The sequence below is a fragment of the Phycodurus eques genome, chromosome 16, assembly GCF_024500275.1.
Source record: "Phycodurus eques isolate BA_2022a chromosome 16, UOR_Pequ_1.1, whole genome shotgun sequence".
NCBI lineage: Eukaryota > Metazoa > Chordata > Actinopteri > Syngnathiformes > Syngnathidae > Phycodurus > Phycodurus eques.
In genome coordinates this window covers 8252206-8278653 of record NC_084540.1, presented here as the reverse complement: position 1 = coordinate 8278653, position 26448 = coordinate 8252206, and the positions used below count along the sequence as shown (strand labels likewise).

General features: G+C 44.2%; 1 long non-coding RNA gene across 1 annotated transcript; it reads left to right on the top strand.

Moving 5' to 3' along the window:
- Window positions 1-8895: 8895 nt before the first annotated feature.
- LOC133415407 (uncharacterized) lies at window positions 8896-14760 on the top strand. The gene is made up of 2 exons (XR_009770123.1): window positions 8896-9200; window positions 12537-14760. It is a non-coding gene; the product is annotated as an uncharacterized LOC133415407 (long non-coding RNA).
- Window positions 14761-26448: the final 11688 nt, after the last annotated feature.

Here is a 26448-nt window from a genome sequence, read left to right as displayed (position 1 = left end):
GATAACTCAAATAATAAACTGAATACATACTGTATGTATGAAAGCCACTGAAAGTCAAATTTAAACCAAAATTTAGGAATTAAAAAAAAATCAGCTTGGTTTTGTTTGTTTGCAAGACGAAGACAGAATACAGTACTCACAATTTGGCGAAACTGTACATGAGATTCATGCTTTACATTGGAGAGTTGCAATATTACCTCCAAGTCTCTATGGTAACAATAAATCAACTACCATAAATGTGCATTTCTGTTCAAATAAAGGAATAGTGATAAGAAAAAGTGTCAAAAGTCAAATCTACGTCCTTTATGCAACAAAATACAACACATCCGTTTGACCCTAATGTACCTAATTTAGGTTAAAAAAATATAGTCCTGAGCTTCAACACACAGCTTACATGATATAGTGTTCTACACTGCTTGAAACTGCAAATACAAAGTTAACCATTAAATGGCAATATCAATCAAAATGAAGCATTATTACGTTTGTAAAGACCGAGTAATTGAAACAGCTCTTTCACTGGATCTCAAAATATTGGGGATGGTTGGATAATTGGAATTGGAGAATGATTTGAGATGAGACAAAGATGCTCGACATTACCTTGATCTGACGAACGAGATAAATTAAATGCTGTAGAGTGAAACTCAAATTATGTAGTCACCAATTGTTCAGTTCTTTTATTATTGTCTACTTCTTGTCACAACAGAGATACACGCACTACAATTGTTGCTACACCACCACTACGTCACAATAAGTTCCACTTGCAATTTCTGTCACAAAACAAACCAAAAACACAAAAAGGCCAAAGAAAAAAACTAAACACATTTGTTGAATTAATTGTGCAGAAGATGCTTGCTGACTCTCTGATTTGGTGTGACTTTAGAGACATATTTCCATTGTCCTATTAATGTACTACATCTCCACAGACATTATCCCTCTTTTTTTCTTCTTTTTTTCTACAATTTAAAACTGTTCCTTGGTGTTTTACCATGTCTGGGATAGGCTTTTGTTAAAGATCATGTCACTTTGTTATTAAACCCACTATTTTTTGTTTTGCCAAAATTAGGGCAGCCCTGTCTTATGAAAGTGAGCCACTGGTCACCCCACCCTATATACTGCTGTGCGCCAATGGAGAGGACATATTTCATTACCATGACGACCAGGGCCAGCTTTTGAGGTAGCTGCACATTGTGACCAGAGTGTAAACAAACGAGTCCAACTACCAGTGAACACACGAACACCCACAAAGACAGCATGGATTGTATTTTCCCTCTTGCAGTCACCACTTCATCACTAAGCCGCTGAATTATACTTGTCCATTACAACGGTGATCTGTTTATGCAGCACATGTAGTATACATATCGTCAAACACAGTAACACCCCAACAACCACCTCACTGTCAACCTTACCAACCAACCTAAGTCAATTATCTGTAATATTCCCCCTTAAAACATAATGTGTTATATTTTCTTGTTATGGTATATTTGTGGGCGGAGCAGTAATTATATTGTACTGGTCTCATCTTCATTCAAAGCAATCTTTCCTCAGCAGCACTGGGCAACAAGTGTTTTACACAAGCCATAAACCAGACGGTGAGAGTCCTAAAACCAGCAAATTCCCCTTGCAAAAACAGATAGTGATGTGCAAACAGATTGAGAGTTTGGAGATGTTTGCTGAAGTTGACAGACAAGGGCATGCTACATCAAGTGCCCTGCAGGAGCCTATTTCTACCTCAAAATAGACCGGGAGGGAAGTCTTTGGAAAAGGGCAAAAGGGTGGCTGACACGGTTAGCCGATCACAGAAAGAAGGTCATCGCCATTAATCACTTTCAGCTCGCTGTCACTGGTACGAGCTGTTCCTGACTAACTGCTACAATATGTCTCGTTTGTGTACCTCTTCTAGTTTTGCACTCACACTCTGACAAGTCGACCCTGTTTACTTCATAATGATGAAGCTCGTAAAATCTGCTGCAGGAACACAATGTGCTGCAACAACACAGCAGCAAACTAGACAGGGCTTGGCCTAGTTTGTATGTGCCGTGTAAGGTTACCTAATGTGATAACACTCAGTGGCATTTGTGAGCTGCAGCCAATTGTCTGTTATGTCATGTACTGAAAGTGCCAATGACAAAAGCAAACTTAAGCAACCTGTGCACAAGTTTATATCCATCTGTGCTATTTCACCTTACTCATTCTTCTCTGTTATATATTTGTTGCTTTTTACTTTGTCATTCGCAGTCTGTTAATGTGTTCATTTTCTTTCTTGCTAACAGATGTGCAAGATAACTGTTACCTGAATTCTTCCCAGAACTTTCTTACTTTCCTCAAACATTCCACATACAGTATTCAAATATAGAAAAAAAGTATTTTAAACAGTTAAGCAAACACATGTAAATAGAAATAACAGTATATGGCTATCTTGATATTTTTGGTTTATTTTAAAGTGAAAAAAATGCATACAAAAAAGAAGAGTTATGCTAATGTTATTAGACTGAAACACATTTATATAACATCATAGACACAACGTCAAGCCCCCACCCTGCACAGGACAGATGTATTGGTGCAGCTATAAATAGCCTGTGACTCATTTTGTAAGACTTTGGGGTTCAGTTTCACAACAAGGAGAGTGTGTGCACTGCATACACAATGTTCTTGTTGCTATTGCATGCAAATTGCAGGTGGTTTGTCAGGTAAACTGCAAACATGCATAATCCACACAGCCTGTTATCACATCAAACGTTCAGTCTCATCGCACTGTTAGCCTGTAGTGCATTACAGAGGCAAACATTTGGAAAGGAAGAAAGAGGATAAATGTATGGCAGAAACCAAAAGCCTCAGACCTGCTTTCCACTCCATGATTCTATTCTTAGCCTTTGAAATACGTCACACTGTTGCCAACGCAACCACTTTTGATCATTTGGGGAAGGGCGATGGATTGAGTTATGAAATGCACTCAGGACAAAAAATAAAGTTGCAAGACAACCGAGACATTTTTTTTTCTTTAAACCACTTAAAGAATTATTATAAGTAGTCTTAGAACTGGACGACTGGTTAGAGCGTCTGCCTCACAGTTCTGATGTGCAGGGTTCAATCCCCGGCCCCACCTGTGTGGAGTTTGCATGTTCTCCCCGTGCCTGCGTGGGTTTTCTCCGGGCACTCTGGTTTCCTCCCACATCCCAAAAACACGCATGGTAGGTTAATTAACAACTCTAAATTGCCCAAACAATTCATATGAAGGGCCAAGAACTACAGTATGGTCCCTTTAAGAAAAGAACCATACAGTACTTGATATTGATTTCGTGTTCCATCATTCATAAGAGCATGACATAACTCTGACAACGATACTAGTAATAGGCCGATAAAAAAAAACAAATCACAAAACAGAAACTGATGGTCGTAGGTAACAGCATTAGCAACAAAACCAATTTGTTTTTTACTTACATACACGGTGACTGGCAGAGGTGGAAAAAGAAGTCAGACTCTGTATTTAAACAGAAGTACAGATACAGGTAAAAAATACAAAATTACTGATTCATCCCCCTTACTTACCTGTAGGTCCATCCATCCATTTTCTGAGCCGCTTCTCCTCACTAGGGTCGCGGACGTGCTGGAGCCTATCCCAGCTGTCATCGGGCAGGAGGCGGGGTACACCCTGAACTGGTTGCCAGCCAATCGCAGGGCACATACAAACAAACAACCATTCGCACTCACATTCACACCTACGGGCAATTTAGAGTTTCCAATTCATGCATGTTTTTGGGATGTGGGAGGAAACCGGAGTGCCCGGAGAAAACCCACGCAGGCACGGGGAGAACATGCAAACTCCACACAGTCGGGGCCGGGGATTGAACCCAGGTCCGCAGAACTGTGAGGCTGACGCTCTAACCAGTCGGCCACCGTGCCGCCTACCTCTAGGTCAAAGCAAAAATTTACTTTAGTACATAGTATATAAGGGATAAGTAATTTTAAATGTTAATTATATACAACTGTTTTGATAACTTGGCACAATGAAAAAAAAAATCTCTGAACACAAAAGTTTCCCTCTTTTCATAGTGTTTGTACTGAGAAGAAGAAGAAAAAAAGCTATCGAGCATCTAGTTTCCTAACATTGTGAATTAAAAAAAAAAAAAAGCTAAATTAGCTGATGATAGCAACCGAAAAATACACCTTACATGCACATATGTGCTTTTCAGATGAGGCAGAAGTTTTTGAATGCCAGAGGGTCGTGGTTTTGACGCTGACACAAGACACATACATAATCACCAACAATCATTCTTGGACCTGACAACATCAAACTTTTTTTTTTTGTAAATATATTTTATCTTCTATATCTTCTCAGGATGTGCTGCATGATTGTTGTTAATGCACCCCGGTTGATGCCCCTACATGTTGCTGCTGTCCCTTTTTTCCCCACCTTATAAGTTCCATGGAGCTCAATATATCAATAAATCAAGATCTCAGCCACAGTTGACTTTACCTATGCAGGTCTTTTTTTTACATTATGTCATCATCTACAGCGATTGAAAAAAGTAACAAGCCTATTTTGACAAAGTAAGGAGTAAAAAAGTACTGATATTCTGTTTGAAAATCCATCCATTTTCTGAGCCGCTTCTCCTCACTAGGGTCGCGGGCGTGCTGGAGCCTATCCCAGCTGTCATCGGGCAGGAGGCGGGGTACACCCTGAACTGGTTGCCAGCCAATCGCAGGGAACATACAAACAAACAACCATTCGCACTCACATTCACATTCACATTCATACCAATTTAGAATATCCAATTCATGCATGTTTTTGGGATGTGGGAGGAAACCGGAGTGCCCGGAGAAAATCCACGCAGGCACGGGGAGAACATGCAAACTCCACACAGCCGGGGCCGGGGATTGAACCCCGGTCCTCAGAACTGTGAGGCTGACGCTCTAACCAGTCGGCTACCGTGCCGCCTCTGTTTGAAAATATAGGATAGAAAAGTGAAAAGTAGTCAGAAAAAAATACTCAACTTCAGATACCTGAAATATTTACTAAATACAGTAACAAATATTTGTACCTCGTTTTTCCCACCACTGGTGACTGGCTATAACTTCACCACCCCACACAATCGAAGAATAAGTCTCAAAAAGATGACTTTATGCACATTCTTTGAACCTTTTACAAGCTTTTGTTGCTAGATACTAAAAGTTCACAATCTGCTGGAGACCTCAAATAAAGAGATGATTACTGAATGTGAAATAATGATGATGATTAATATGATCAGCAATCAAGTAAAATTCTCCAAATATTATAAACTTTCGAGTTTAAACAACATTTTCAGAAATACAATGGCTCTAACAAAAACATCAACAAATCTTTATCTTTATGATACATTGTGTCTTTATATTATGAGAGTTCGGAATATTAAACTCATACCTGGGAGTTGATACGTTTTGTGATAGCGGCAATTACAGTAACTGTGCATTAAAGTTATTGTAAAAAAAATGCAAAATTAGTAATTAGAACAGCTTGCATGTCAATTGGTGTCACTGAACAAATTATGTTGAACCTTGTAGGTTCCACATTACAAAACGTGAGTAATAAAATATACAACAGTAGATACTTTGTGGCAGTCTTAGGCCACCACAAGCTTTGTTGTAACCTCCTCCAGAGAAGTCATAAGATTGGATGGATAACAGAATCCATCCATCCATTCTCAATACCGCTTATCCTCTTCAGGGTCACTGGGTACTGGAGCCTATGCCAGTTTACTTCGGGCGAAAGGCGGACAACACCCTGAACTGGTCGCCAGTCAGTCGCAGGGCACATATAGACATGGACAACCATTCGCGCTCAGATTCACACCGTCACTGAGTGGGAACTGAGCCCACGCTGCCTGCACAAAAGTCAGGCGAATGTATCAATACACCATCAGTGCCTGAACAGGATACAGTATACCCTAGACAACAATGATGACCGGAACTGTTGAACATCCCAACCAAAAACATGATGTAGTTCTAAAAATAAGACCATGAAACAATAAACCATAAAACTACAACAACAAAAAAGCTATTGTATTTATGGTACACATGGTACCAGGTACACAGCACTTTAGAATATAGATAAAAAGTATTCGAGGACAGTGAGGACAAGCGCCATAGAAAATAGATGCATGGATAGTGGTAAATGCCTCCGAATAAACAACACCGTTCACTCAAATATGTGATTCCACTGATGGATGACCATGATTGTATGTCCCAGTGTGAAGAGTATAGTGTCATATATACAGAATAATAAATATTTTATAATGTGCCAGCTACTACCATGACGTCAGCTGTGAATGTTTGGCTGAAATGAAGTCTTTAATTTGGGAACAAAGGGTTTATTCAGACAAGCACATAACCATCCCCAGTTATGTAAAGCATACTTTTGCCGTTCCATAATGTTCTTAATCAGAGGCCTAGTGCAGATATAGGTGGAACCATTTCTTTTTGGGTTCATCCCAGCATACCCGTGGCACACTGTTCTGAGCACTCAGGTTTACACAAAGTGGATTTCATATCACATCCAGGGACAGTTTTTGATATGGGTGACGGGAGGTGGCAATGTTTTTGGGTCCAACTTCAACAATAATAAATATCAATATCTGGTGGAGCAGAAAAGAACAAAAGAAAATTGCTGTAAGTGTTGGAAAAGATATTCTTCAGTAAAGTGAAAAAAAATAAATTCAATCATTGGATATGCATTCTTTATTGACTGACAAAGATGGACTTTATGGAGGCTGTCTTGTTGCTGCTGCAATGCAATGCATTGTGGAGCTGTCTCCATGTTAGGGTGCAATGCATTGTGGGCTAATGAAGTCAAAGCATTGAGTTGATTTACTCGCTTGCAGGAAAGTGTAGCGGACATGCCACGCAAAAGATGCCACCCGGCACCCCAGCCTCGCACTACCGCAGGTCCCCACCAAGGTAGACAATAGAGGCTGGCAAGACACAACATCACACCCAGACGCTAAACGAATCAGCCGCCATAAACCATCAAAAACAACACGCAGAAATTTGCTTTGCCATGCCGACGCAAAGTGAAGCACGGCTGCCTGGCGCTTCAAAGCGGAGAATCAAGGATGCTGAGTTCGCCCCCGGACGCTGAGTTAATTAACTCCCCGCCAGTCAAAGGATTGCACCAACAAAGGCGCCTCCACCCTGTTGAGTACCGCCACTTGGGAGTTGGAACAGGCAACAGTGACACCAACGGGCGACGGAACGACACTACAGACATGAGTTCATAAGACAGTCTGTGACTCGACTGGGAGTTAATATTTTAAGAGCTTTACATGAACGGCACTAGTGACTGTATTGCTGCAAACTTGAATGTCTAACGTCGAAGATGTTGTTAACTGAACCGGATGTAATGTTTCACCCCACACCACAAATGTCACATGGAAAATAATAATGTTCTCCACAACACACAACATTTGAAATATTCATTACAGGTATGAAAGAGGAAGAGCATGGAGGGTGAGGAATTGGTCTCGTTATCTTAAATACAGTAATTAATATTTAATTCCACTGGTTTTAAACCACAAAATAGTCCATCCATCCATCCATTTTCTGAGCCGCTTCTCCTCACGAGGGTCGCGGGCGTGCTGGAGCCTATCCCAGCTATCATCGGGCAGGAGGCGGGGTACACCCTGAACTGGTTGCCAGCCAATCGCAGGGCACATACAAACAAACAACCATTCGCACTCACATTCACACCTACGGGCAATTTAGAGTCTCCAATTCATGCATGTTTTTGGGATGTGGGAGGAAACCGGAGTGCCCGGAGAAAACCCACGCAGGCACAGGGAGAACATGCAAACTCCACACAGGCGGGGCCAGGGATTGAAACCCGGTCCTCAGAACTGTGAGGCTGACGCTCTAACCAGTCGTCCACCGTGCCGCCCAAAATAAACCTAAAATGGAAAAATAACGCCAAAAGGCAGTCCAGCCCCTCTGTGTTCGCGAAGGTGGTAGAAAGGGAGGGGGTGTGGGGGTAACACCCCCCTATTTGTCCTAAAAAGGGCCGGAGCTGGGATCAGTGGAGAAGTTTTGGAGTTTTCAGTGGAGAAGTTTTTCCTTTGGTCTCACCCCGACCAAATCGCCGACGACCGGGCCAGGCAGGACGCCCACTTCACCCGAGATGGCAAGGACACATCGCATGATCCCCGGCTGCAGAGACTCCTGCAAGCGCTCCGAGCTACCCTGTTTGGGGGCCCGAGCTTAGTCCGAGGCAACGTGCCCGCTCCGAACGTCCTGCAAACAGAGACACCCAAGAGACGTCCTGCCTGGGAACTCATTGGCTTCCTGTTTTTTTCCCCTCCTTTTTTTCCTTCCTCCCTTCCATCGAATCCACCTGTTCCCGGTTCAGACCGGGCCGCCCGAACACTCGGGAGCCTGACTCGCCTGCCTCAAACGTGTTCCAGACACATAAATCCAACATTGCGGTCGACTAAAAGTACAGATTAGTGCATATTTGGGTTTAAATTAACGAGAACAGGAGTCCTCAGCCATATGCATTCACTACACACCCATTCTGTTAATCTCACGTCACAAATCCCTTTCTTTGCCAATGTCCGTCTGTACCTTGTTTGTTTTGTGTTTGTCTGTGTTTTATCCTGTAGAAACTGTTGGATTGTTCTATTTGTACTCATGAAGCTATGTTCCTTGCTTTAACAATTAAGTTCCATTTCCAAAACATCCAAAGCCAGAGAGAGGGGTGCCCACATTTTAGGATGACTCCCTTTTCATTCTTTATAGCACCCAAGGTAGATTACTGAAGAATGATGGTTTTAGGGTGACTCCCCTTTTCTGATAACACCCAAGGCCAGAGGTACTTTCTGCTAAACATATATCAAAACCTTCTGCTGAACAGTCATAACGAAACCTTCTGACATGTATAAAAGGAGTTAGCGCAAATAAACAAGGTGTCTCATTCACTGAACCTGCACTCTGGTGGGCAGTTGATTGAATGCACCCTGAGACTCAGCACGTTGGTGTCTTGTTTTTTTCCTCTCTCTTTGGACAAAGAAAACTAACATGCAAGGACGATTGAAGGTTCCATGATCTATTGAACATTAACATTATTTGACGTCCTTAACAGATGGTGACCCTGCGTCTTGATTTGTCCGATAGGAGAGGTTAATTTTGGTCATCAACTACTTGGCCTGGACTCACAAACAGAGCGCTCACAAACTAAGGTAAGCAGAGACCTTTTTAACAAAATTCTGCACATTGACAGTTACCAAATTATTTGTGAGTCCGAGACAAGTAATTTTTTCTCAATCATAAGTTTTGTGTGACTCACGAAATCCTACAACAAAGGTTGTAGAAGTTTAGCCTCCAATCACGACAGATTGGAGAAGGTTATCCTCCAGTGATGACTGGGGAAGGTTACCCTCTGACGACGGTCAGGGAAGATTTACCAATATTAAAAGGTAAATATTAGAAGTGAAGGATCCCTCTGGTTAGAGACCAGGGAAGGTCTTGCAGGACGAGACAAATACAGTGTTATTTATGTGTAGAAGTGAAGGATCCCTCTGGTTAGAGACCAGGGAAGGTCTTGCAGGACAAGAATATGTTGTTTATGTGTAGAAAATTCTTTCAGGCATTTTTAGTACACGCCGAAAGAACTGTTAGGAGAATTCCGAAGTGAATTAAAAAGATGTATTAAGTGTGGGGAAACCCCAAGGAGAAAGGCGCCACCTGTGGGAGAAGCTTCCTTTCTCACACTTGAAATATCTGTCACTGAGACATTCACTTTTCTACGAATTCTCCCCATATTTATATGATGGAAGGAAATTTTTCGGCACGGTGGCCGACTGGTTAGAGCGTCTGCCTCACAGTTCTGAGGACCAGGGTTCAATCCCCGGCCCCGCCTGTGTGGAGTTTGCATGTTCTCCCCGTGCCTGCGTGGGTTTTCTCCGGGCACTCCGGTTTCCTCCCACATCCCAAAAATATGCTTGGTAGATTAATTGACAACTCTAAATTGCCCCTTGTTGTGAATGTGAGTGCGAATGGGTGTTTGTTTGTATGTGCCCTGCGATTGGCTGGCAACCAGTTCAGGGTGTACCCCGCCTCCTGCCCGATGATAGCTGGGATAGACTCCAGCATGCCCGTGACCCTAGTGAGGAGAATTGGCTAAAAAAAATGGATGGAAGGACATTTTGACAAATATTGTTAATTGGTAGAAAAACCCGAATTGGTATTGGGAGATTCAGGTCACGAAGGGAGAAAAGGTGGCAATTCACAAAGTTACTGTTACACTATATGGGACTAAGGTATGTAGGGGAGGAGAAACAGAAAAAGGCACGAGAGAAAATAAGTAAGTGATGAGATTAAAAAAAAGAGGAAGAAGGACAAATCAGAAAGACTGAGCCTTTGCTTCCTGAGTTACACCGTCTAAAAGAAAGACTAGTTGTAGAAATAAAACCTCGAAAAAACAAAAAACCGTCCATCTTTAAGAAATCCGCAGTGAACTATAAAATCGCTGAAAAAGAACAAGCTCCGTGTACAGTGATGAATGTGCTTGCATTGGTGGGGATGATTGAACCAAAAGATGATGCCATGATTATGGCATGAAAAAAAGGAAAAAGAGAAAGAAAGGAGGATGAAATTGAAAACATAATTTAAAAAAATACATTTAAAAAAAAAAACACCATATGCGCAGGCACCACAAACTTCCTCACTATACCTAGAACTAACAGTACTTCACTTTATGAAAAGATGGATAGACAAAAATACTTTTGAAAACAGTGAGATAGAACAAATGCAAAAAACCTTGCTAGAACTGCAACTAGGTGCTGCCAGAGAAAATGTGTCAGAACAAAAAAAAGAAAAGAAAAACCAGGCACAATCTGTCATGGCACCTCAGCTACTGTCGCAGGACCCGACGTGGGCCACTTTGCTACGACAGCAGCAGACTAGAGGGGGAGTCAGAGGAGGTTTCAGGGGTCACTCCCGCGGCGCAAACTCCATAAGATGCTTCGCATGTGGAAAAACTTGACACGTTGCACATGTCTGTCGAGGCCCTGCTGAAGCACAGAGTAACTACAGCTGTTACGCCTATGGACAAGAGACACACACTGCCAACTGTTGTCCCAACCGACTGCACAGAGGACGTGGTGAAACAATAGGACGAGGCAGGGGAAATGTGCCAAAGAGACATTTTACAGAAATTTAATGCTGCCATTGTCTGTCCAGTACACGGACTTGACATTGTGTTTCCAGATGGAACCAAAGGAGACCTGCGTACACATGTGCTTGCATGTGTCCAACAAAAAACTGTGACTCCTGTTGCTGACATCTATTTAGGACTGCTCGACACGTGTCAAATAAATAACAGCGTGCTGCAGGCATTTGCGGAGTGAAAGCCGTGGGTTGTGTCCTTGGGTCCATTCCTGCCACCCCCTGACCCTCCACATTGTACCTTGTTCTATGAGAGAGAACATGATTTGATTTATCCACAAGAATTTTTGAAAAACTATCAGACACTCATGGTATTTTACCAACTGATAGAATAGTGGTGGGAGGAGAGGGTGTTGCGGCAGTGGTTGACCTGACATCGGATTTATTGCCTTGGTTCAAAATGCCATTTTCTGTACCTCACAATTCATTAGCACTTAAACGAGAAGGATTAAGAAATCTGTCGGCTAAACTCAATTGTACACATGATTAGAAATAATTATTCATACAAATTAAACAAAAATTAAGTCAAGCCATTGCTTTGGTACTTCCTAACTATAAACTACCGTTTCATTTGGACATCTCTTACAAAACTTACACTGCCGCTGCAGTATTGTACCAACTAGTACGGGGCGAAAGAAAGGTACTACTACACACAAGTATTTTGTTAGAACCAATAGTAGCACGTGCATCTGACTGCGAGAGGTATGCAGCTGCGGCTCTTATAGAAAAATGCGCACACGTGGTGCTTATGCAGCCCCTCTGCTACACACCACACACTCCACAACCGCTTTCATCAACTCACGACTATTCACCTTTTAAACAAGCGAAAAATGAAAATATAATCATTGTTACAACAACCGCATAATCTGTTTACACCTGTCAATACTAACATGGCCGACGGTGTAACTGAATGAAGGCATTGGTGTGAGGAGAAGGCTAGAAAAGACAAAGCATGTCGTTCAGATTTATTGTCAGAACCGTTTAAGGGAGGGAGAAAGTTGTTTATGGATGGTTGTTGTTACAGGAAAAACAATGGCGAACTAGTGGCTGGATGGGTTGTAATTGAACTAGTAGTGAACGAAAGGAATCGTTGAACGTATGAATGCAACTTTAAAACAAAAATTGGCTAAATGCTGTGCACAGTCAAATATGTCATGGTTGAGAGCTCTCCCAATTGCGCTCATGTCCATCAGAGCATCTGTAAATAGTACACACAAACTCAGCCCTTTCAAAATACACCATGGTTTTTCTTTTTCTTTTCCTGGTCCAGGTTCTGGCTCATCTTTTAAGTCACTTTCTTCCTTGTCGCGACTGTCTTACTTTGATCAATTAAGAGGTGTTCTGTCCAGCTTTACAGGCATCCAGTCGGACGGCGATAAACCACCTGCATCTGTTTGGCTTCGAGTGATAAAGAGGAAGTGGTCTGAACCAAGGTGGACCGTTCACCGTGACGGCGAGGACTTCACACGCCTACCAACTTGAAGGAAAAGGGACTATCTGGTTCCTCAGGTCACAATGTCGTGTTGCCAAACCACTTTGATTGTTTCATTAGTGTTGCATTTTTTTTTTTTTGCCTCAAGTTGCATTCGGCAAACAGGGGGAATTTAGTAGACCAACAATTCATAGAGCAGGAGAAAGGGTACAAATTTTAGCTTTAGCCACAGGATACACACAACAAAACCTGTGGATAGCCTACTTACAAGAAACGGCCCGACTTGGCAATATTGGGGATTGTATAATGTGTGCAGCCGCACGACCCACTGTATGTTCAGCTACAGGACCAATTATGGATATTGATTCACTAAATTGCATGATTGAAATATACAAAATAAACCATAATGTTAGCTCTTGATGCGCCAAGTATGAGAATATGTGGCCAGAATTACCTAAAGGTACAGTACCACTCATGGCCCATTATGCAGAAGGAAATTACACTTGTTTAAAGCATGACAGAATTAACCAGAACAAAACTAAATATGTGGGGGTATTTCCATTTTGTCATAATATAATAGATGTCACTACATGGGGAAATATTACGATATTGAGCAAATGGTCTTTAGGTGATTTGGCATATATGTGTGAAATTAATGTAGTACGAGCTGTATTACCTGACAAATGGAAAGGGACATGTACGATGATTTCATATGTGGCGTCAACCACTGTAATTTACGCCAAGGATCAAATAACGAGACCAAAAACAGAAACTAATGTGAGGTCAAAGAGATCAATCAGCGATAATTGGTCAGAGGACAGAACCACATACATAGATGGCATTGGAGTGCCCAGAGGAGTTCCAAATGAATACAAACTGATTGATCAAATTGCAGCAGGATTTTAAAATATGCCCATCATCTCTGCATTGTTCCCAGTAACTCCAAACAAGAATGTGGATAGGATCAACTTTGTTTTTTACCATTTGCAAAGAGCAGTAAACTTAACCAGTGATGCCATTGAAGGCTTAGCTGAACAATTGGCCCCCACTTCCCTAATGGCAATTCAAAACCACATGGCCTTTGACATGATCCGAAAAGAATGGTTTATGCAATGTTTGGTCCATAATGTTGTACTTTTATTCCCAACAACACAGCCCCGGATGGAAAAGTAACGAGAGCCCTACATGGGTTACAAACTTTGGCTGCTGAAATGGCAGATTCAACAGGCGTTTCCAACCCCCTGGAAGATTGAAAAAAAAAAAATTGAAACATCTTATGGTCACGGGAGTGGTGAAAAAGAATATGAACCAGCCGGAATCACAGATGTTGATGACCTCCGAAGGAGCTCCTACTCCTGAAGTTCTGGACACACAAGACGACGTCGTGTCCAGATGGATGAATTATTGATTAAGAATATACAGTGTCTTTTCTCTTAGCATGTTACGGGACTTGTTTTTTCCCCTCCTCAAATCAATATATGGGGAGGTTTTTGGCCTGTCTCAAGAGTCGTACTGCTTTATGAAGAATGCTTAGCTCATGACTACGTTGTTTATATATCCTCTTATAGTCTTCCACATAGAGTAGTACTGCTTAGGGTATGTTACATAGTTCCACTATGTAAACAGGGGAATTGTTGGATTGTTCTATTTGTACTCATGAAGCTATGTTCCTTTCTTTAACAATTAAGTTCAATTTCCAAAACATCCAAGGCCAGAGAGAGGGGTGCCCACATCTTAGGATGACTCCCTTTTCATTCTTTATAGCTCGCAAGGTAGATTACTGAAGAATGATGGTTTTAGGGTGACTCCCCTTTTCTGATAACACCCAAGGCCAGAGGTATCTTCTGCTAAACATATCAAAACCTTCTGCTGAACAGTCATAACGAAACCTTCTGACGTGTATAAAAGGAGTTGGCGCAAATAAACAAGGTGTGTCATTCACTGAACCTGCACTCTGGTGGGCAGTTGATTGAATGCACCCTAAGACTCAGCACGTTGGTGTCTTGTTTTTTCCCTCTCTCTTTGGACAAAGAAAACGAACACGCAAGGACGATTGAAGGATCCATGATCTATTGAACATTGACATTATTTGACGTCCTTAACAAAACCCCTTTTTATTATTAAATTTTCGATGAAATTCACCACTTGCATCATTGTTTTGTGTGACTGGGTTCGGAACAAAACCTCTGGAAAGTGTAGAACTCAAAGTTTCTAAAGTGTAGCCACCTTCCGATAAGAGACTGATTAAAAAGGTTTGTCGTCATTTCGCCTAAAGTTAACCTTGTAAAAATATGACGTGGTGCCCCTCATATATATCAAATATGTTGATTTATAACGCTGAAATTGAATATTACGATAACCCGGAAGTGACGCAGGCGCCGCTTCCAACTCATCTTTTCCTTCTAAATTTAGCACAATTCTTATTTCATACTCGCTACATATTAGTGGCACCGCATGAGGAGATACTAAATTTTGTCCAAACCTAAGCGCATAAAACTCATGATATTCTGCAACAAACCTAGACGTCAGCCGCCATCTTGGCAGGGTCATGTTTAGACACGTCCCCTGCTGTCTAGATTGTGGTTATTTTGTCTCTGTGTGAGCACGTTCCGTTACCATAGCGACCAAGGTCCGAGCACTTGTTAACGAGAGAAACGAAGGTTAACCCTAGTGAAACTAATGTTGTTGCATTGCAAATATTATTTGTTTATCCGTTTTATGCGCTGCATGCTTTGAACTTGTGGGGAGATTCCCTATGTCAAGTTCTGTTGAAAAGGCCTTCGAGGATCGCAAACAGGTCACAAATCCTGAGCACGGTCCTCGTCTTTTTCCCGCTATGCTCTGGAGTAGCTAACCTAGCTATATGCCCGTTGCGGTTTGGGGAATTTTATTTTGAGCTTCGCTGTGTAAGTAGGAGGTTCGGGAAGTCACTGGTCACGAGAACGTGTTCTATACCGAAAACCCCGTTACACGTCAGTCGAACTCTGAGCTAGAGTGCTAGCTCTTTGTGTGTGGAAAAAAATAAAACACACAGGGCACCCAACGACGGTCGCCGTTTTCGCTTTGTGTTAAAATCACAAGCCTCTCACTGAATGCCATTTGGTCATTTATAGACTCAAGACTTCGTAATTCGTCTTCGGTCTGGAGACACGTGACATCATCGTGACGCCACCTTGGTTTCTTCCTTCGTGGCGTGATCTGTAGCATAAACTCCGGGTTGTCCTCGAGTGCCCCTTGTGGACGTTCATTCCACACGCAACTTCCGGCTGTGTGACTGGAAACTTTCAAGCCGCTAGTAAGCCATTACCAATTGCGTGCTAAGCCATTGTGTTCGTCTTGGGTCGTTCGAAACAATAAACGTGGGCTTTCATAATAATAAGCCCCGCCGTGTGCTTTTTGTGTGCTGGTAAGCAACCGTAACAGCCTGGCGTTACCTGTTGCCGAGGCAACCGAACAACCCTCGAGAGCTTGCCTCAATTCATGATAGTTAGAAAGAGCGCTTTTAAATTTAAAGCCTCCGTTTTCGCTCGTTTTCGAAACGCCGACGCCGCGATCGTTCTTTAAAGCGTTATGCCTGCTATTTTTAACCAGTTTTGGGATTTACAACGTGAGACTCTTGACGCGTTTCATCGCCGGAAAGCGTCAGCACTGCAGCAACACCGCCACCTTCCGCCAGTAAACGTGCACAACACCTGTCGAATTAAACTGACAACTGCTTCCAGGAACCACAGTTCATTAACGGATTTCTTTTATAAAGTGGACTTTATTATTAAGCAAAAAGCGGGACCCATCATTATGACTAGGCCTGAGTGAGTTGAATAGGACCACAGAGGACGCAATAGGTCAACCAGGTAACCTCCGTTGTTCCCCTAATGACCTGCCAAGTGCCTCTGTGACCCCAGCCGACTCCTCGACGACCTCACCTCGCCATAACCTTAGCGGACCACTTTGTGACGACCAATCCCTAAACCTCTCTCGTGCCGTCCTAATCGTCCGACTAGACCCAGACGAGGCTCCTGACTCGCGTGACAAAATAACATTCTGCCACTCCGACAGCTTTTGGGTGAACTAACCGCTAAAGGTACTTCCCGAAAGTTCTCTTTATCCGTTACGCTTGAGCATGAACTTGTCAGAGAAGCTCTGATTGACCACACAGCAGAAATCAGTTATGTCCCACGCTGTGTTCAATCAACTTTTGACATCGCTACAAGCCAGTGGCCGCAACCTTCAACTGCAACGCTGCGCACTAACTATACGTGCATTTTCAGTGACAAATACCGAGCTAAACACCGTAACTATGCTCCACTGGACAATTGGCCCCATGACGTTAGTCCACCCGGTCTACGTGTCTCCAATTGAAACCATCCCCTTGCTCATCGGCCAAGACCTGCTCTGCCGGTTCGAGCCACTAATCGATTACAAAAATCTTCAGCTGTGGGAGCAGGTGGAACAGGCATTACCACCACCAACTCGGGAACTGTCCTCAGGCCGGTGCCTGGGGTGGGACCACTCGGAGGACGGCGACCTGTCAGGCCGCACTCCTTCAAGTAACGACACCCCCATTGACGACACCGCCAAGTCCCCTGTAGCCACCTCGCCACTGCTGAACCGATTTAGAGAACTTGACATGTTTCTCTGCCATCTTGTCCAACCACCGCACGAAGAGCGCTACGGCCCTAATGTTGCTGGTGGAATTCATTTGCATGACTGCCCAACAGGCGAAGTCATCCTGGCCTTGTGGGCTGACAAATTGGCAATCTCTCAGGCAGTGTTTGACATCCTACGACTTAAGCATCCTGACCTTCAATTACCGCTGAAAACATTTCGCTTTCCCGTTAACACCATGCCACCGTCTGCCGTCACTGCAGTGGGCGTATGCGCGCTAAACCTCTAATGGAATCATCGCTCGTTAACTCACTGCTTCCTAGTAGTCCCCAATTTGCCGCATAAAACTTATGCTGGCGCGGATGTACTTGTCTGACTGGCCGTTCAAGTCGACACTATTAACAATGTTTTGTGGTCACACGCTAATGGCGGCTCTGCCAACCGCGTTGTACAACCGTTAAACCTTAAGTCGGGACAAACAATCCCCGACGCTTGCGAAGTTTTGAGCGAAGACGAAGTTATAGTAAAAGCGTCAATTATCAACTTCCCTATTCGACTGCTCACGCGCGTTTACCAATCCGTAAGTGGTCCACATACATTCTTTCAGCCTTCGCCGGCGTATAATGACCTGGGTTTGTCGCTGCATGTCACACCCCTCTTGGAGGCTTCCCGAACAACTGTGCTGCTGATTCACAACCACACACGGAATGACAGCCACATCCCCAGATCCACTAGGCTCGGCCTCTTGATCTGCTCCGACTTCCACGACTTCATTCTCACAGTCCCCGTAATTGGTCACCTTCCACTAGACCGCTTCCCATCGCATAGCTCTGGTGCAGTACAACACACTGTTCCTTCGCAACACATTTCTCCCCTAAACAATGGACTGCATTTTCAGCCATCACGCTGAGCTTCATAGCGACTTCTCTACAGCGCTGGCCCGCTCCGTCGAGGGCCGCTAAATCATATTGCTTCTTCCATGACTTTCATACATGCATGGCTTCAACAGCACAGGACATGTAGGTTTTGTCTCTCCTTAGAGACCTCAGACTCCCCATGCACTTCTTCTCTGGAAGTTGCAAAGTGTACCTCCATGCTGTTTTACCCACCCTCCCCACCCACTTCTCCCTCAGGCCAGGCCAGGCCCCCGGCTCTTCTAGTTCACCTGCAGCATCCACTGGTGATGAAGGCCTCCTTCTGTGCTGGTTCCCAGTCTTCCTCTTCTGTTCCACATTTTTCCTGATGAAGAAGTTGCCTGCGTTTCTTTTGATGTTTCTGTGGCTCGCCGTGGCCGGCGCGCCTTCGATTCTTCCTTCCTACGCGCTGCGCAAGCTTGACTTCGGTTTCTCCTTAACTTTGCACCTGCGCATTTGCATTATCTGGACTTTGGTTATTGCGCCTCCGTAAAGGGCACTTCACCGCTATTGGCCTCACGGTGCGAAAGGGGGGGTCACACAAGACTCCACCCACGATGCACCATGCACAAAATGGAGGATGGTCCACACACTGAGACCGGACCGATCAAGCAGGTCCAACCTCCGTGACAGCATCCTTGCCACGCCAAGGACTGCACCATGTCCACCAACGCAGACGTCCAACCGAGACACTGGTAAAACTGAACGCGCTGCTCCACCGCAAACCAAAAACATAACGACCGAAATAACAGGTATCTGCAGCGCCCCCGGTGACGCGTGTAGCCTCAGTACCTTCAAGACACAACATCGGGAAGCCCAGTCCGGAATCCCCAGACCTTCAAAGCGTTTTGTAGGGGGCCTACTTGTCTTTTGCCGTCTCCCTCGGCACATTGTTTAGTATAGAAACCTCCATGGTTAACGCCATCAGTTTAAACACGGGTAAGAAACAAATTGGTGAACTCCAAACCGAAATTCCTAACATCCGACGCAATATGGAGAGACAAACCGCTAACCTCCAGTTCGGCGAGACAGTCAACGGCCCTATCCTTGTCCTCAACACTCACAGTGTCATCCTGAACCAAACTAGACAGAGCATAAGTCAACTACTGTCGGTGGTCCAAACGGATGATGCTCACACACAGATTGTTACCACATTGATGAATGACATGCTACGTGAAATCTCTTCGTCAATAGACCACTTAGCAATGGGTAGAATCCCTCCGAACTTGGTTCCCCTGAGCTTCATCGAAAGCATCCGTCTAAAGCTCTCGCAAGCCCCATTAGCCCTGTCCAAGCCCACTTGGCTTTTTCTCTCGGGAGTTCCACTGTCCTGTCTTTGACCCTTTCTGTATTCCACTGTCTGAGAAGTAGCCATCCTTGTTACTCTTCCAATTATCGATTCCCGCAACATCTATTGCTTAAAAGACTTAATTAATGTTGGCACCTGGAAAAGCGACACATGCGTCCGAATCAGTACTCCCGCGGTAGTCGCGGATCACAATAGTAACCCTGATCTGTATCTGGCGCCAAATTTGCACATGTGCATCCTGACAAAAGACATCCATTATCTGTGTCCCAGTAAGCCGTTCATCCGAGATGTAGCGGATGGGATAAGTGGCCTGAAGCCCATGAAGGATGGGTCGCGGTGTAGAGCTGAAGCTATACCTCGCTACCAGGTTACTACTACTCACGTGGAAATTGTTGGGTCCAAGTGGCTAGTCAACACACCAGCCCTAAGCGAAACGCTGAGTTATGACCACCACGAAACCACAATGAGACTCGCCCTGCCAAATCAAAGCATGTGGCTCGACGTCCCCAAAGATGCTATTTTGCATATTGAGGACGTCGCCCTCTCCCACCTGCCTACCGAAAATTATGAGAGCAAAATTGAGATTTCTAACATTTTCAAACAGTACAAATTGGAAGTTGATCCTGAGACGCTTACACAGATTCAGTTTGAAGGAACTCAGGTGATTGACATCACCCACATTGACAACACCTTACGTGCTATTAGCATTGCGGACAGAACACCCGAGCTCCCACTCATGCATTATGGTCCGCAGCAGATAGCATCTTAGTTGCCCTGGTCAGTCTCGGTTACTGCATGACCTTCGGCATCGCCTACCTGCTCTACCGAAAGACTCCGAACTTGCAGGATCTTCTGAACCAGTGCTCAAGTGCGCGACCCAAACTTTTCCGTAGATTAGAACCTCTACTTGGCACCTTCCCTCTCCTTGATTGATTTGTCGGGTTCTACACCTGACCGCGGACATGCCACGCAAAAGATGCCACCCGGCACCCCAGCCTCGCAATACTGCCGCTCCCCGCCGAGGTAGACAATAGAGACTGGCGAAACGCAACATCACACGCAGACGCTAAACGAATCAGCCGCCTTAAACCGTCAAAAACAAGACACAGACATTTGCTTTGCCATGCCGACGCAAAGTGAATCACGGCTGCCTGGCGCTTCAAAGCGCCAGGCAGCCGAGTTCGGAGACCCGAGTTCGCCCCTGGACAGTAAGTTAATTAACTCCCCGCCAGTTGAAGGATTGCACCAACAAAGGGGCCTCCACCCTGTTGTGTCCCGCGACTTGGGAGTTGGAACAGGCAACAGCGACACCCATGGCCAACGGAACAACACTACAGACATGGGTTCATAAAACAGTCTGTGACTCGACTGGGAGTTAATATTTTAAGAACTTTACATCAATGCCACTAGTGACTGTATTGCTATATTGCTATTGCTTAAATCCAATAATTAATATTTTATTCCACTGGTTTTAAACCACAAAATAATACTAAATTGGACCCCCTGTTTTTGTCCCGTAAAAGGGATCAGTGGAGAAGTTTTGGAGTTTTTGGTGGAGAAGTTTTTCCTTTGGTCTCACCCCGACCAACTCGCCGACGACCCGGCCAGGCAGGACGCCCACCTCACCCGAGGTGGCAAGGACACATCGGATGATCCCTGGCTGCAGAGCCTCCTGCAAGCGTTCCGAGCTACCCTGTTTGGTGGTCCGAGCTCAGTCCGAGGGAACGGAGGAGGACGCAACGCGGCCACTCCAAACGTTTTGCAAACAGACACCTGAGAGACGTACTCAACTTCAGATACCTGAAAAATTTACTTAATACAGTAACAAATATTTGTACCTCGTTTTTCCCACCACTGGTGACTGGCTTCTTCACCACCCCACACAATCGAATAATAAGTCTAAAAAAGATGACTTTATGCACATTCTTTGAACCTTTTACAAGCTTTTGTTGCTAGATACTAAAAGTTAACAATCTGCTGGAGACCTCAAATAAGGAGATGGTTACTGAATGTGAAATAATGATGATGATTAATATGATCAGCAATCAAGTAAAATTCTCCAAATATTATACAATATGGAGTTTTTTTTCAGAAATACAATGGCTCTAACAAAAACATCAACAAATCTTTATCTTTATGATACATTGTGTCTTTATATTATGAGAGTTCGGAATATTAAACTCATACCTGGGAGTTGATACGTTTTGTGATAGCGGTGATTTCAGTAACTGCATTAAAGTTATTGTAAAAAAAATTCAAAATTAGTAATTAGAACAGCTTGCATGTCAATTGGTGTCACTGAACAAATTATGTTGAACCTTGTAGGTTCCACATTACAAAACGTGAGTAATGAAATATACAACAGTAGATACTTTGTGGCAGTCTTAGGCCACCACAAGCTTTGTTGTAACCTCCTCCAGAGAAGTCATGAGATTGGATGGATAACAGAATCCATCCATCCATTCTCAATACCGCTTATCCTCTTCAGGGTCACTGGGCACTGGAGCCTATCCCAGTTTACTTCGGGCGAAAGGCGGACAACACCCTGCACTGGTCGCCAGTCAGTCGCAGGGCACATATAGACATGGACAACCATTCACACTCAGATTCACACTGTCACTGAGTGGGAACTGAGCCCACGCTGCCTGCACAAAAGTCAGGTGAATGTACCAATACACCATCAGTGCCTGAACAGGATACAGTATACCCTAGACAACAATGATGACCCAAACTGTTGACCATCCCAAACAAAAACATGATGTACTTCTAAAAATAAGACCATGAAACAATAAACCATAAAATTACAACAACAAAAAAGCTATTGTATTTATGGTACATATGGTACCAGGTACACAGCACTGTAGAATATAGATAAAAAGTATTCGAAGACAGTGAGGACAAGCGCCATAGAAAATAGATGCATGGATAGTGGTAAATGCCTCCGATTAAACAACACCGTTCACTCAAATATGTGATTCCACTGATGGATGACCATGATTGTATGTACCAGTGTGAAGAGTATAGTGTCATGCATACAGAATAATAAATATTTTATAATGTGCCAGCTACTACCATGAATGTTTTGCTTAAATGCTGTGAATGTTTGGCTTAAATGAAGAGATGAATTTGGGAACAAAGGGTTTATTCAGACGAGCACATAACCATCCCCAGTTATGTAAAGCATACGTTTGCCGTTGCATAATGTTCTTAATCAGAGGGCTCGTGCAGATATAGGTGGAACCATTTCTTTTTGGGTTCATCCCAGCATACCAGTGGCACACTGTTCTGAGCACTCAGGTTTACACAAAGTGGATTTCATATCACATCCAGGGACAGTTTTTGATATGGGTGACGGGAGGTGGCAATGTTTTTGGGTCCAACTTCAACAATAATAAATATCAATATCTGGTGGAGCCAAAAAGAACAAAAGAAAATTGCTGTAAGCGTTGGAAATGATATTCTTCAGTAAAGTGAAAAAAAATAAATTCAATCTTTGGATATGCATTCTTTATTGACTTACAAAGATGGACTTTATGGAGGCTGTCTTGTTGCTGCTGCAATGCAATGCATTGTGGAGCTGTCTCCATGTTAGGGTGCAATGCATTGTGGGCTAATGAAGTCAAAGCATTGAGTTGATTTACTCGCTTGCAGGAAAGTGTAGCGGACATGCCACGCAAAAGATGCCACCCGGCACCCCAGCCTCGCACTACCGCCACTCCCCACCGAGGTAGACAATAGAGGCTGGCAAGACGCAACATCACACGCAGACGCTAAACGAATCAGCCGCCATAAACCATCAAAAACAAGACGCAGAAATTTGCTTTTCCATACTGACACTAAGTGAAGCACGGCTGCCTGGCGCTTCAAAGTGGAGAACCAAGGATGCTGAGCTCACCCCCGGACGCTGAGTTAATTAACTCCCCGCCAGTCGAAGGATTGCACCAACAAAGGCGCCTCCACCCTGTTGAGTACCGCCACTTGGGAGTTGGAACAGGCAACAGTGACACCAACGGGCGACGGAACGACACTACATACATGAGTTCATAAGACAGTCTGTGACTCGACTGGGAGTTAATATTTTAAAAGCTTTACATGAACGTGACTGTATTGCTGCAAACTTGAATGTCTAACGTCGAATATGTTGTTAACTGAACCAGATGTAATGTTTCACCCCACACCACAAATGTCACATGGAAAATAATAATGTTCTCCACAACACACAACATTTGAAATATTCATTACAGGTATGAAAGAGGAAGAGCATGGAACAATGCAGGGTGAGGAATTGGTCTTGTTATCTTAAATACAATAATTAATATTTTATTCCACTGGTTTTAAACCACAAAATAGTCCATCCATCCATCCATTTTCTGAGCCGCTTCTCCTCACTAGGGTCGCGGGCGTGCTGGAGCCTATCCCAGCTATCATCGGGCAGGAGGCGGGGTACACCCTGAACTGGTTGCCAGCCAATCGCAGGGCACATAAAAACAAACAACCATTCGCACCTACGGGCAATTTAGAGTCTCCAATTCATGCATGTTTTTGGGATGTGGGAGGAAACCGGAGTGCCCGGGGAAAACCCAAGCAGGCACAGGGAGAACGTGCAAACTCCACACAGGCGGGGTCAGGGATTGAAACCCGGTCCTCAGAACTATGAGGCTGACGCTCTAACCAGTCGTCCACCGTGCCGCCCAAAATAATCCTAAAATGGAAAAATAATGCCAAAAGGCATTCCAGCCCCTCTGTGTTCGCGAAGGTGGTAGAAAGGGAGGAGGTGGGGGGGTAACACGCCCCTATTTGTCCTAAAAAGGGCCGGAACTGGGATCAGTGGAGAAGTTTTGAGTTTTCAGTGGAGAAGTTTTTCCTTTGGTCTCACCCCGACCAAATCGCAGACGATCGGGCCAGGCAGGACGCCCACTTCACCCGAGATGGCAAGGACACATCGCATGATCCCCGGCTGCAGAGATTCCTGCAAGCGCTCCGAGCTACCCTGTTTGGGGGCCCGAGCTCAGTCCGACGCAACGCGCCCGCTCCGAACGTCCTGCAAACAGAGACACCCGAGAGACGTCCTGCCTGGGAACTCGTTGGCCTCCTGTTTTTTTCCCCTCCTTTTTTTCCTTCCTCCCTTCCATCGAATCCACCTGTTACCGGTTCGGACCGGGCTGCCCGAACACTCGGGAGCCTGACTCGCCTGCCTAAAACGTGTTCCAGACACATAAATCCAACATTGCGGTCGACTAAAAGTACAGATTAGTGCATATTTGCGTTTTAATTAACGAGAACAGGAGTCCTCAGCTAAATGCATTCACTACACGCCCATTCTGTTAATCTCACGTCACAAATCCCTTCCTTTGCCAATGTCCGTCTGTACCTTGTTTGTTTTGTGTTTGTCTGTGTTTTATCCTGTAGAAACCCTTTTTTATTATTAAATGATTGATAAAATTCACCACTTGCATCATTGTTTTGTGTGACTGGGTTCGGAACAAAACCTCTGGAAAGTGTAGAACTCAAAGTTTCTAAAGTGTAGCCACCTTCCGATAAGAGACTGATTAAAAAGGTTTGTCGTCATTTCACCTAAAGTTAACCTTGTAAAAATATGACGTGGTGACCCTCATATATATCAAATATGTTGATTTATAACGCTGTAATTTAAGATTACGATAAGTGACGCAGGCGCCGCTTCCAACTCATCTTTTCCTTCTAAATTTAGCACAATTCTTATTTCATACATAATCGCTACATATTGGTGGCACCGCATGAGGAGATACTAAGTTTTGTCCAAACCCAAGCACACAAAACTCATGATATTCTGCAACAAACCTTGACGGCAGCCGCCATCTTGGCAGGGTCATGTTTAGACACGTCCCCTGCTATCTAGATTGTGGCTATTTTGTCTGTGTGTGAGAACGTTCCGTTGCCATAGCGACCAAGGTCCGAGCACTTGTTAATGAGAGAAACGAAGGTTAACCCTAGTGAAACTATTGTTGTTGCATTGCAAATGTTATTTCTATATCCGTTTTATGCGCTGGATGCTTTGAACTGTGGGGAGATTCTCTATGTAAAGTTCTGTTGAAAAGGCCTTTGAGGTTCGCAAACAGGTCACAAATCCTGAGCACAGTCCTCGTCTTTTCCCCGCTATGGTCTGGAGTAGCTAACCAGACTAGCTATATGCCCGTTGTGGTTTGGAGAATTTTATTTTGAGCTTCGCTGTGTAAATAGGAGGTTCGGGAAGTCACTGGTCACAAGAACGTGTTCTATACCGAAAACCCCGTTACACGTCAGTCGAACTCTGAGCTAGAGTGCTAGCTCTTTGTGTGTGGAAAAAAATAAAACACACAGGGCACCCAACGACGGTTGCCATTTACGCTTTGTGTTAAAATCACAAGCCTCTCACTGAATGCCATTTGGTCATTTATAGACTCAAGACGTAATTTGTCTTCGGTCTGGAGAGACGTGACATCATCGTGACGCCACCTTGGTTTCTTCCTTCGTGGCGTGATCTGTAGCATAAACTCCGGGTTGTTCCTCGAGTGCCCCTCATGGACGTTCATTCCACATTCACACCTATGGGCAATTTAGAGTCTTCAATCAAGCTACCAAGCATGTTTTTTTTATATGGGAGGAAAACGGAGTGCCCGGAGAAAACCCACACAGGCACGGGGAGAACATGTATACTCCACACAGGAGAGACCGGGATTTGCCGGAACCTATCCCAGCTATCTTCGGGCGAGAGGCGGAGTACACCCTGAACTGGTCGCCAGCAAATCGCAGGGCACATATAAACAAACAACCATTCACACTCACATTCACACCAACGGGCAATTTAGAGTTTTCAATCAAGCTACCAAGCATGTTTTTGTGATATGGTAGGAAAACGGAGTGCCCGGAGAAAACCCACGCAAGGCACGGGGAGAACATGCATACTCCACACAGGCGAGACCAGGATTTGAACCCAGGTCCTCAGAACTGTGAGGTAGATGTGCTAACCAGTCACCCACCGT